Source organism: Desmodus rotundus, chromosome 6, assembly GCF_022682495.2.
Source record: "Desmodus rotundus isolate HL8 chromosome 6, HLdesRot8A.1, whole genome shotgun sequence".
NCBI classification, from domain to species: domain Eukaryota; kingdom Metazoa; phylum Chordata; class Mammalia; order Chiroptera; family Phyllostomidae; genus Desmodus; species Desmodus rotundus.
Genome location: NC_071392.1, coordinates 27690697 through 27703517, shown reverse-complemented (window position 1 = coordinate 27703517; position 12821 = coordinate 27690697).

Here is a 12821-nt window from a genome sequence, read left to right as displayed (position 1 = left end):
TCATAGAAAAATAGTACTCAATTTTTTTTAAAAAAAGATGTAAAGTCTCCTTAAGCTATATGACCTATTTCCCTATGACTAGTTGCCTTATGTAGAGGGGGGAAAATGTTCATTCATTTTAGCTTAACTACTGAACTTTTTGCCAAAAGAGAAATCTCCTTTCTTTCATGTAACCTGTATTTTCACTGGTTTTAAATAATGACCAAAAAATTTTAAACAGCGGGAGACCTTACAAAGCCAATTATCATTCATTCAAGTTCTATGATCCTTGCCAGGTGTCTAAAACTAGTTCAGACCCAAAAGTAACTTCCCATAGAAAACTGCTTTACTTGTGGTCTAGAAAATCCATCAACTCTTAAATACTATGTAATCTGTAATGCAAGAAAACCACTCTAGGGAATTCATGGGAGGCAAACGGTGAATATCTAAATGCTCCATTCACATATGATTACCCTTTTGATTATAATAAAAGTTTGAGAGAAATGCTATCAAAGATTTGAGATCACAAAATTGCTTGTTTCTACTCTTTGCTATTGCTCACTCATACAGTGAATTAATTAGGTGCATAATGGTCTCACATTGTTCTAAGGACTGGGGGATAACTGCTAATTTCCAGTTATTATTCAATATTTGATCCTCACAACCTTTAGGCCTGGTTATATTGCTATGCCTTTTCAAAAGATGGAAAAACTGAGGCTAACCAAGGTTAAATATTTCCTTTGGCCAACTTTATTAATAAGTGGCAGAGACAAAATCCAAACCCAGGACTGATTCTAGAGTCAGAGTAAGCCAAAAGCTGAAAACCAGGGAGTCTCCCATAAGCCTCTGTATTGGGGGAAGCTTTTTAAGGGACAAAATCAGAACAACGTTGAATTTGCATTGGCTCTGGGGAACTGAGTTGCTCTTAAGCCCACTTGTAAATGTTGTGCCAGAAGATACTGGCTCAAAAAAAAAACCCAACTTTCTCCAAGGACTGACTCGAAGAAGGAGTCTCCAGGGGCACGGGGTATACTGCCTGTGAATTTCAGCCCCAAAGGGAGCAGGAACCCATCCAAGACAGAGCCTGGTTAGGGCTAACAGCATTTGGGACCTGTCACTTACTGTGGAAAATTATAAATTGATTACAGCTTCCAACTGCTAGATTATTTTAATAAGAACATTATGCTGGCAGAAGGTCAGTTCCCTGACTGATAAATTCAAATGCAAATAGTGTCCCATTCTGTTTGGAAGGACCAAGCTGAACAGTCCATTTTCACTGGGAACTCCCTAAACATTTCTAGAAGCTCTTTCTTCCTGCTGGCAGAAGAAAACAATCTACTTGGTTATTATAAGATGTTTCTTTTTCTTCTTTTTACACCCCCACCAAAGAAAAATAAGCTTTCCCGAGAAATCCGAAGTCATAACGTGCTCTTTTAGATACTGCCACATAATTTACACTTCTGGCAAAGATTCTCCCAGCAGCCACTCGGGATACCTTTTCATTCAGCACATTGGCGCTCTTATGTAATTTTGATAAAGGTCTCATTCACTGGGATAACCATGGTAACCCACTGTCCTTTGGTTGTCCCAACTGGACTATTTGTTGAGTGGCTTGAATTGCTGAGTGACTGGATAACCGCGTTACCCACCCAGCATGTTAGGTGGGGGTGAGACACAGATGATTATACGTAAGGGCTCATTACGCCCTGGCAGGAGCCAGGAGCTGGGTTGCTCCCCTTGCATTGGCCAGTCCTCCAAAGCTTTCTGTTTCTCCACCTTGAAACTTGGCCAGTCTTGTCAGCCCAGTAACAATGATAAAAAAGAGAAAAAAGGGGAAAAAAGAAAAGAAAAGAAAGAAACTCTGTTAATAGGATTATATGATTTGGGGAGTAGAATGTTGTTACAGATGATTTATTTTGAAAGCTGATTTCGTTTTAGTGAAAACAAGCTCAACCCATTACACCAGAGGCTGGGGTGCCAAACACAATCATTTCCAGTTTGAAAGATGTGATTGCTTTTTAATGTGGAAATTTCACAAGGTTACAAAGAGGGAAAAAAATTAAACTCCTTTCATATAACAAAGTCACTTTGGGATACGGGTTACAATGCCCTGACAATGTCCAGACCCCCCGGCCATGTTGCAAGTCAGAAGGTGGATCAGTTAGTGTGATTTACACCATTTCTCAATTGTTTTCTCTTATGCCTTTGAAATAGCTTAATAGTTTTTTTTACAAAAATAAATAGAGAGAACGATTTTCTAAATATTGGAATATGCAGGTTCAGGCAAGGACAGGAGAGACAGAGGAAACAATACAGGTAAGGAAACTGTGTGTGCGCGTGTGGCTTCTCCTTCACCGAAACAATCTTATTTGCTTATTCCAGTTTGACTAAACCAATAGCTTGTCATCCAGCCTGTTCCAATTTAATCACAGGCTTTGCTTTCACCAGGTTCTATACTATCTTCTTTTTCCTTCTTTTTCTGTACCTTTGGAGGATTTTAGGGAATAAAGACTCAGCGAGTCAATATTTTTAATGGATTCATAGGCTATGACTGAGATGATCAAAATGATGATGGCTAGGTTTTGATTCTATTATAAATTACGTGCTAATATGTAATCTAGAATGACATTGTTAGAAAACAAGTTGTTTTCTAAGGAAAAAGGAATTCCTACTGGTAAAATCACTAAACAGAGAAATAATCGAAAATTTAAAACACTTTGAAGAGAACTGAATGTTTGTCGTAGGAATGCCTCACTCCATTCTTGAATCTGGCGATCCTCTGCAGCTGGGGAGGACGGTGCCATGGGGGATACAGCAGGGACGGTAGAGCGGCCCTTTTCAGAACCTTGGATAGAAATGAAACATACACCGTGAAACCATTTTTTGTCCCGCCAATAACTGGTTGCTTGAGGGTTTTCTTGGCCTGCGCATTTTGAATATATGTCATCCTGTTCTTTTGTGATTGGCAGGAGGAAAGCGGATGAAGAAGCCATGTGATTGCAGGGCTCTTGCCGAAGTTTGGCCACAAAATTATCACTCCATCTGTTGGAGCCAGCACCAGAGGACACAAGTCCAAGCATTAAAGGGATTGGGACATTGGAAGGGGAAGATGTTTGCCTTTTGTTGGAGTGAAATTTGAGGGAATGAGTTGGGAGTCTAAAAACAAGCAAAGCAAGATTGTAATGCCCGGTTTTAAACTGAAGCAAACCCTAGTTCGTGGCTGATGCCCCCACCACCCCGCCTTACTGCAACATTCAGTTAGTGCTCAGGCCAGCGCGGAGCCCCCGGACCGCTACTTCCTGGTTGTGAGTGTGAATGTCCTTCCACTTTCGTTTTTTGATTCTTCCTTTTCTATTCATTGTCACTTCAGGTCTCATAGTAAAATATCTACATGGATTATGTTACTTTCTAGCATCTATTCATATAAGAAGGAGACTTAGACATTGTGAAATAAAATTTGGGTTCATTATAGATCAGTGTGCTTAGGGAAAGGGCTCCATTCATTCAGTGGCTATAGTGTTCCAACTATTGCACATAGTTATTTAATCCTCACAGGCCCTCGAGATAGATATTGTCATCGCGCTTTGCAGAAGGAGAGATTGAGATGCAGGGATGTGAAGATGCCACAGGTCCGTCCACTCCAGAGCCGGCGTTCATCCCACTAGGTCATTCTGTCTCCGCAGCTTCACTGGAGGCTAAAGCCTAATGATTCTCCTAGCTGAGGACTGGACTTACTCAATAATGAGTCTAGTCATTTCTCCTTTTGGAACCCCAGAGTCCTTGGTTATGAGACTTTGGGGACAGGGTTTAGATATCTTCAGATAAAGAAAAGGGAAGCCTAACTTTCTGTAATCAAATATACTTGCTATGTCGCATCTTTGATTATGTGTGACAAAGTGCTATTGGCTGTGTAGTTTGGTTCGGCAAATAAGGCTCTGGGACGATTAATAATAAAAATAGCATCCTACAAGTATATTATGTGCACAGTTCTTTTTGCCCTTTTATCTATATTTTCACATTTAATCCTTCTAACAACCCTATCACTAAGCAAGACAGAAATTAGAAGCTGTCAGTTACAGAGGTTAAGCTATCTGTCTGCGATCACATGGATAAGCAAGAATTGGGAATCTAAAATAGAGCTAGGCTTTTCTGACTCTTAACCTAGTTTCCATAGCTCCACGGTAGAACATGAGATTCACATCCTACTTAATACCGTGCCCTAAGGAGACCGTGCCATCCCTGTACAGCCCCTATTATTCTGTTTATCACGCTGTTTACATTATTGGGTCAGCCTTTTCCATATCCATTCACTGCGAGCTCTTTGAAATGAGAGACTATTTATTTTGTTTTGGGGGGGAACATATAATTTTCTAAATTGAACAGAGTACAAAATCTTAAGTCCCACCACTCATAACTGACAGTTATCAACTTTTGATATATTTGCTCTGTCCTTCATCTCTGTATTCTTGGTACCTAGCATGATGCCTGGCACATAGTGGGTATCCAGTGAATATTGGTTGATTTTAACTGTGGGATCCATAATTATGGTGATGAATTAGGAAATTTGTTACCTAGTGCAAAAATAATATTTCAGATTTCTTTATACCTAAAGATTTCGTGCCTGAGGTGTTTCTAAAGCATTTATCCATATTTTACTCTTTTATGGTATGATGACAATGGTGATCATGAGAAGGCTTTGTATAATGACGTCTCTCATTATGTTTCTTTTTAAAAGGTGAACTACACATGCCCCTACAACAATATCGCCACAATGAATGAGTCTTAGGGAGTATTGATTAATGGCTTCTCTAGTTAAAGAAAAACGGTTTCTTCTTGGATTTCAGCGGTTGCTAAGACTGTGCAGTCTACACAGAAATTTAAAAAAAAACAAAACAAAACTGCATGAAACCAGACTCCAAGCTCAGAGGGCAAGCATGCGCACTGCACCAGAAAATCATGCTACTTCAATCCAAATGTACTAAATCCTTCTGTAATGTGTGGTCAAGGAGTTAAGTTCTAAAGGAAAATGCAAACAGTCCAAAGTGGAAACCATGTTTGTCTTCTTCAGCCTCTGAGTTCTGACAGAACTCTGCAGAGAAAGGTGTCTTAATGCTTCTCTCAGTAATGCGAGCCTCCTCATCAAGTGCTTCGAAGGAGTTTTAAAGTAAAGGCCAAGTTTGGCTTTGGAAAAGAGAGGAAGCAAACTGACTCTGAGGTTTATTATGGGGTCCTGGGAGGAGTTCTGAGCATTACAGAGAATCTTTCCTCTTCCAACCCTTCCAGCCTTGTCCTTGCTCCCTCATTGGTTGCATTCTTTTTTTCTTTTCTTTTTCTTTTTTTTTTTTACAGAAGCTTGGCTGCAGGCTGGGTAAGGAAGGCTGGCTGGAGGAAAGGACCCCTCAGCGCAGGTCTCCTGTGACCACAGCGCCAACAGTAGATAGTGACTGTGAGACCAGAAGCCCTCTTTCATTGAGTCTGCTTCACTGAGAGGAAAAACTGCTCTGCGTGATGACTTATGGCAAATGCTGGCGAAAGCTGTGCCCTGCATACTGAAGGAGAGACATTTCTGGCCGCAGCTCACGAACCACACTTACTTACTCTGGCGCATGCCCACTATTTGTTCATAGGCTTTCTGTCTCTACTAAATGTGTTCCAATTTGGGAAGCTAAATCATTGCCAGTAGTTTCCAGGACATTCCGCTAGGCTAAGCAAAATTGCCCTAAGCGGTAGTCAGAAACCACTGGAGTAGTATTGTAAATACAGACTATTTGCAGAAAGTGAAACATACCTAACATCTTATCATTATTGTGTGTGTGCTGCTGCTGCTGGGCTCCCTGGGTCATGTCATGCAGAAAGTCATGCAAGGCACTAACAAGAAATAAGAGCATGACACGGGGCTTTCATCCCCACTCCGACTCCGAAACTGCTTGAAACCTATTTGAAAGTTGGTCACAGCCTAACACAGCCGTAAGTGCATGCATGCTAAGGCCATGTTCAGGAGGCATGCTAGAGGTTAGTTAGATGAAGCCTAGCCTGTAGCAGCTTTTTGGATGAATTTTAAAATGAACATAAGATTTGAAAACCGTGAAGCAATGCTACGGAGAACGTAACATTTTCTGCATTCAGTAATAGCCAGCCCATCCCCTTGTGGTCCTAGCAATGGCTTCACAGGTCACGTCGAACCACACCGACTGCAAGACCTGGGGAAACTGGGAAATTCTCCATTTGTAATAAGACACCCAGCACTACTGAGGTGCTGGATTCCCTATCTTGCCCCAGACAAGGCCTGGAGAAAGGATATTCTTACATGATATTTCTTCTCTATCAATACCTCTTTTTCTGTTCTCTACTCCATTAGTTTCTAATCAGAGCAGAGATTTCATTTACACATGTGCATAAATAATGAATAAAAGTGCATTATACATTCAGCAACTTTGATATCAACTCATCAGTATGACCATGTATGGAAAGAGGAAGGAAACTCACTCCAAAAGCAAATGCTTAGTATCTACCAAAAGTAATCATTTTCTTTTGAGGTGGTTAAGCAGATTCTCGCAAGTGCTTATGTTTTACAATACCTCTTGAGACACTGAAACAAGTCTCTTTCATCCTAAGGGTGAAGCAAAATTAAGTTGAAATAAGCCACAATTAGAACTCCATGTGTTGGCGTAGGCGGCAGAAGGAAGGGTATGCATCTCTCCACCCATGTGTATTCTGTTAACATTTCAGGCACTTTAACTTGGGGTAGTGGACAGCATGAAGGGGACTAGGTAGGAGCAAGGCCACCACATCAAACTGATAGTGGGGTAGAAGGAACATTTGACACCTCCCGCCTCCTCTGCCCCCTGTCTGTTTTTAATTTTGCTAAATCATTCCCGTCTGGAAATTGTATATTCAAGTTGCCTCTCCAAGCAACACAGAGGTACAGTGTCAGGGAGCCTGATCTCAGAGCCAGCCAAAGAGATGCAAACTCTGCAAAGGCCCCGAGCCACAAGAAAGACAGAAAAGGAACAGGGTGGGGTCCCGACTAAAATGACACTGGCTGGTATGGCATGTGCAGTAACTGGGGAGATGGCACTGGGAGACCTAATGTTTCTCTCATGGTGAGTGTAAGACTTTTAGTGTTTGTTTGTTTAAGTTAATATCCCTTTGAAAGTTCTAAAGGTGACTTCCTGGGCAATGTGAACTACCGTGAAGTTTTCCTGGAAAAGAGATTCTGCAACGCGAGACTTCAAAGTGGGACGATTTTGTCCGTCGTAAGTATGAAGGGAATAGAAAAGGGAGAAGAACGGGTGACAAAACCGAAAACGTGTGATGCACATGTGCACACGCACAGAAGCATCATCTTGGTGCCAGGGAGCACATCAGTGTGCGTTTAAGAAGAAAAAATGACCCTTTCTACATAGCCTAACACAGCTCCCAAAGACACCACTTAGATCTGTGTGGGGAGTTTCCAATCCATGTGTTCTAAGAATTGGCTTTTCCACGGAGGCGGTTTTCAAATACATCTGCACCTCCAAGATGGGCACAGTAACAGATTCACCTTAGAAACAACATAAGGCTCAAATGAGAACAAAGCAAGTGAAGTACTGAGCAGGGTGCATGGAATGGAGTCAGCACTCAAAAATCATCTGCTGTTATAATTCAGAGACTTAACACAATGCGGGGATTTTTTAATGTGGTGCCCCAGTGCTAACCAATAGCTTCTTCTCTAGAAGAGAATGGGCTTGAGCCTAATGTAAAGTCGTTTTAATCTTTCTGCGTATTTCAGGTATATATCCTTGCACAGGTGCATTGGGCACTCTGTGAATTTAGCATCACGGCAGCTCTGTGCACCATTGTAATCGTCTCTTGACAGTATCAATATTGTTGTTTTAGTGACAAGAAACAGCGGGAATGGTGTGGGCTCACACCCACAGACCTGCACTGCATTTGGGGGGAAAAAACGATTTCTGAGTTGCATTTCTTTACATTCTACCGCCACTGAGAGGAATGGTAAGACTACCTATTTGTTCTTTGGCCAATAAAAGGCGCTCTTTACTACAGTTCTGTAATGTGTTTCCCACATCACTTTGCCAGAAAAATCCCTTCTTAGTGGTGTGGGTCAAGTAGCAAGCGATGCCATTCTTTCCTAAAACTGAACAGATATGACTTTTGGTTGTTTTGCTTAAGCATCTTTCTGTATTTGTTGTTATTTAGTAGTTGTGGGTGCAGTCCAGTAGTTACCTGAAAGAGAGAACAATGAGTAGGTGAAGGCCAGAGATTTGTGGTGCATATGGGTGTGTGCGTGCATCCATGTGCGCTTAAGCTGGTGCTGGAAATCCTATGTCCTATGTGCACTTATGCATGTGCAAGACATGCATTTATACAGAAACCACATACCAATAGTGAGCTCTTGAGCCTCACTTAAAATCACTGTAAGTCACATGGGAAATTTTCCTGAGAGCTTAACTCAGAGCTCTGCCCAGTCAATAACTCAGCGAATGGGTCCTGGCTAGGCTATGAAGATATTCAGAAAATCTTGGATTAGGGTAGCAAAAATGAAACATAAACAGTGTCAAATCAAAACTGCTGTAGGCATTTTTTAAAAGTTATTTGGCTTAAGTCGCTAAGTAATCAGAAATAAAGCATTGCTGCTATTTTCAAAGGAACAGTTAGAGAACAGAGTGAAGATTTGATCAGAGGCATATAAGCACTTAAAAGAAAACAGGCGTGGATTGTGAGATTACATATTCTAAGTAGGAATCAGCTGCAGGCACTTCTGAATAATTTTTCTTTCTGATCTTTTAGGAATCAGCCTGTAGGCAAACCACAGGATGAGGCCAGGAGTGCCCGGGTGAGGGTGCTTGTGCACATGGGAGACAGCCTGGGTGAGGGTGCATGTGCACATGGGAGACAGCCTGGGTGAGGGTGCTTGTGCACATGGGAGAGCCTGGGTGAGGGTGAGTGTGCACATGGGAGACAGCCTGGGTGAGGGTGTGTGTGCACATGGGAGACAGCCTGGGTGAGGGTGCGTGTGCACATGGGAGACAGCCTGGGTGAGGGTGCGTGTGCACATGGGAGAGCCTGGGTGAGGGTGCGTGTGCACATGGCAGACAGCCTGGGTGAGGGTGTGTGCACATGGGAGGGGTGCTGAGCATTGTTCTTGGTGCCAACAGCCCCGGGAGGAGAAAGGTATGTACAGTCAGTCCTCGGCCTTCCTGTTGACAGAGTGGTTAAGCTTGTTCTCCGCCTGCCTCGCTCCCTGCCAGCACCTCCTGTCCCAGCAGTGGTGAGACCTGGCTATGCAAAACAGATACTCTGACTCTCCCAGGCTCAAGGGCTGGGCCTTCCTAACTTAGGGTAGGTATTTGTCTGTGTGCATGACTTTAAAAGGGCTAAAAAAAAAATGTGTCTATGTCTCCCAAAATACTATTCCCACCAATGGGCAACATATGTCCTGAAGCTCACTACTGAAAATTCACATCGTTAAATTAAGATACTGCTGTTCACACATGGCAGTATAAACCCCTACCTTCTACCTCTGTAGTAAGAGGAACAGGGGATTAAACTGCTTTTACCCTTCGTGCTTTCATTATGTTATAACGAAACAACATCTGCTCCCTGGGAAAGCTGGAAGAAATATCCAAAGGGAATGGGACATGATGCAGGTAGAATTTGATAGGAAATGTGGTCAACCTGAGAAGCAGATAAGGTCCACAGCATATCAGCTCAGGGGAGGGCCACAGTGAGGGGACCTTAGGTAACCAGATTATGAAATTATACCTCTGGGCAGGGGAATTACAGAGAGGAAGCATGGTTTCAAAATAAGTAAATATTGCTAAAGAACTGCTTACCAGCATTTCCTAAGGTGGGTCCTGTTAGTGTAGACCTTCCAACAAAATATATTGTTAAAAATATCACCCCCCCACCAGAAATAGACATCCCACCCCTACTCTGCCCCTCTGGCCCCTGCCCCAGTGTCCCTTATGGCAGCCTGTACGGATTTTTTTGTGAACTACTCATGGAACAAGAATGTTCAAGGAACCTAGAATTCTTCAACCAATGATCATGTTTCAGATTTCCCAATTCTAACACCCAAGCCCTCACCTTGGCACGTCAATAAATCCTTGTCATATAGTTGGCTGAAACACAGCAAGCAAATCCCCTAAGAATTGAGATGTGCAGATTACTCAGCGTAACATTGCCAAAAGAAGATACTGTACTTTCTGGGCAGTTCCTGTCCAATAGTTGGGAACAGGCCATTATTTTAAATCAGAAAAAAATGTATATTCACACACTTTATTTCTATGTTATCAACTTTTGGTCTTCTTTTTGCAGGTCTTTAGCCTTTAAGAGAACTGCAGGTGTTTTTAATATGTAATATATACTATGACCTATTAAGATTACCCCAATGGAATTGGTTTCCTGGAAGACCCAACACCTGGTCTATCACCCCAACCCCTCCAACCACCTGATGCCACTACTTCCAAATTGTGGAACTTCCCTGTCACCTGGGACTGCAGGACTCTTGGGGCAATTGTCCAGACCATATTTCACAAATGGGCTCTGAAATCCCTGGGAAAGGAGCTGGCCTGACTCATAAGACAGAGGGCTTTCCAGGTTTTGCTAGGGGTTTTCTAGGGAAATAGATGAGGCAGGGTGAAGGAGATAAAATTGATGCCTGAAATAGTAAAAGGGATAATTATAAGGAAAAATTTTCTTTAGTTATTCAACTCAGTCCCTTGCATTAAGAAGGAATTTCAAAGCCAGTTTTCATAATACCTTCTTAATTTTGATAAAAGCATGTGATTTAAAAAAACAACAACAACAACAAAGGAGTGTCATTGACATTTGAGTCCATCAGTGTCTTATGATATAGCTGACTATGTCAATAATACTATTTTTTAAAGACATACTTTCGTTTTAAATAGAAAAGGGAAAAACACACTTTAACTGCTTCATTTCATTTCATTTAATTTTTCAAGCAAATTACAATCCAGAATGAAAAGTCATTCAGCCTCTATTATCCCAAATGTTCATAATGTTTTACTAAGTACAGAATTCATTCTCATAGCAACTGCATCGGGAAGGCAAAACACAGCAAAATTACCCACAATCTACAGATTAAGAAACAGCCAAACAATTATGTGAAAACAACTTAGTTCCCTCACTAGTCATTGAATCTTCACGACTCCACATTTCTTAAGTGATTGTTTTATAAATACTGAGTTGATTGCATCCTTTGGTACTATGAGGACACAACCTTAGATAAAACAAACAAAAACAAGTGATCAATTTTCCAAAATTCAACAATAAATCAAGGCGGTGCTGCTACTAGCCAGACTCAGCCAAGACTATAATTGCTGAAACATGTAATCTCAGAAATATCAGTCCATTCATCAACTCAAGAAATGCTGTCTTTGTGAACCACAGAGATTAAGTCGTTTTAACAGGTTGTCTCTAAGGAGGCCACCCAAATTCACTTTTCAATTACTCATTCTCTATCAGCTCTCTAGAGACATTAGGTATCTTAGTCCAAAAATTTATATATGCCATTGAAATTAAGTGTGTTGGGTTTTCCATCATCTGGGCTAAAATTAGTAGTCAATCACAGACTCTTTCTACCAGATAATGTTACCATGGAAAAATGTCTCTTCCAGATTCTTGTGGGCTACCTAGTCAGACAAAACTTCCCTGTGCAAGGCTGTGCCTCTGGACAATTACGATGCTGACCCAGCACAAGCAAAGTCTACCTTTGGTCTTTGCAATCTGAGTAGGAAAACTAAAACAAGTGGTCATTATGGAAGGGGGTCTTAATAATTGCTTTAATGGGACAGAGTGATTTTATGTGAAGGTCTTTGTGACAACTCAGGAAGAAACAATCAAAAGGAAAACTGTTTTTACAGCTTGTGACAAGGTAATACCAATAAATAGGAATGGCGCCTTGACCGTTTATCCCAGAGACCCTAATACTTAGTTGGACCGTATAGTTTATTGTCCAAACCCATATTCTTTAGAGAGTGAAGGAGGGTGCAATTTACAATTGTACTTGAACAACAGGTTGCACTAAGGCATTTCAAGCAAACAGGGTAAATGACCCTCCTACTAATACTGGAAAGGAGGTTGATTATGGGAGAAGAACATTAGCATGGGGAGGGTTTCTAATTAATTCTTAAAATGAAGGGGGCTTTTATAAGGAGTTTAATACATGCTCATTTTAACTATAGAGGTTAGTGATGTTTCAGTCATGTCCTCATTTTACTGATCATTAAATCAATGAGTCTTGTCAAATGGTAGGTTATTTTATATATTCCAGATGTATTAAAAGGCATTGATTTTTTTTAACCCTGGAAACCAGTTACTAAAGCATAATAATGACCTTGTCTACTAAATATGAATGCCTATTCCATGGAGAGTGACCTACTTACCTGGAAGACAGGAGTTTCAATCTATTTTTTAGTGCTTACAGTGTCTTAAAGGTAATGTTCATCCCCCATCATCTTGAGGGATAAAAGAGCATTGTTGGCACAAAGCTTTGGCACATAGTAGGTGCACAATAAGTATTGTTCAATAAATGAATGACAGGTACTCAGCAGAATAATAACTTAAAAAGAAATATCAGCATATATAAATTATATATTTGTTTTTTTTAACTCTTTCTAAACACTTGCATACAGGAGGTCAAAGAATACACACTGGAGTCAACACATTGTCATTTTGCCTGTCTTTAGAAAGCACGGCAAACAAGTTGCTATTCAGAACTTACAGAAAAGACAGTGTCTCTCCATAGAAACTTCAAGCTTAAGAAATGAAACAGCATTTCTTTTCTTTTCTCTTCTTTTGGGTTGCTTGTTAGTGCT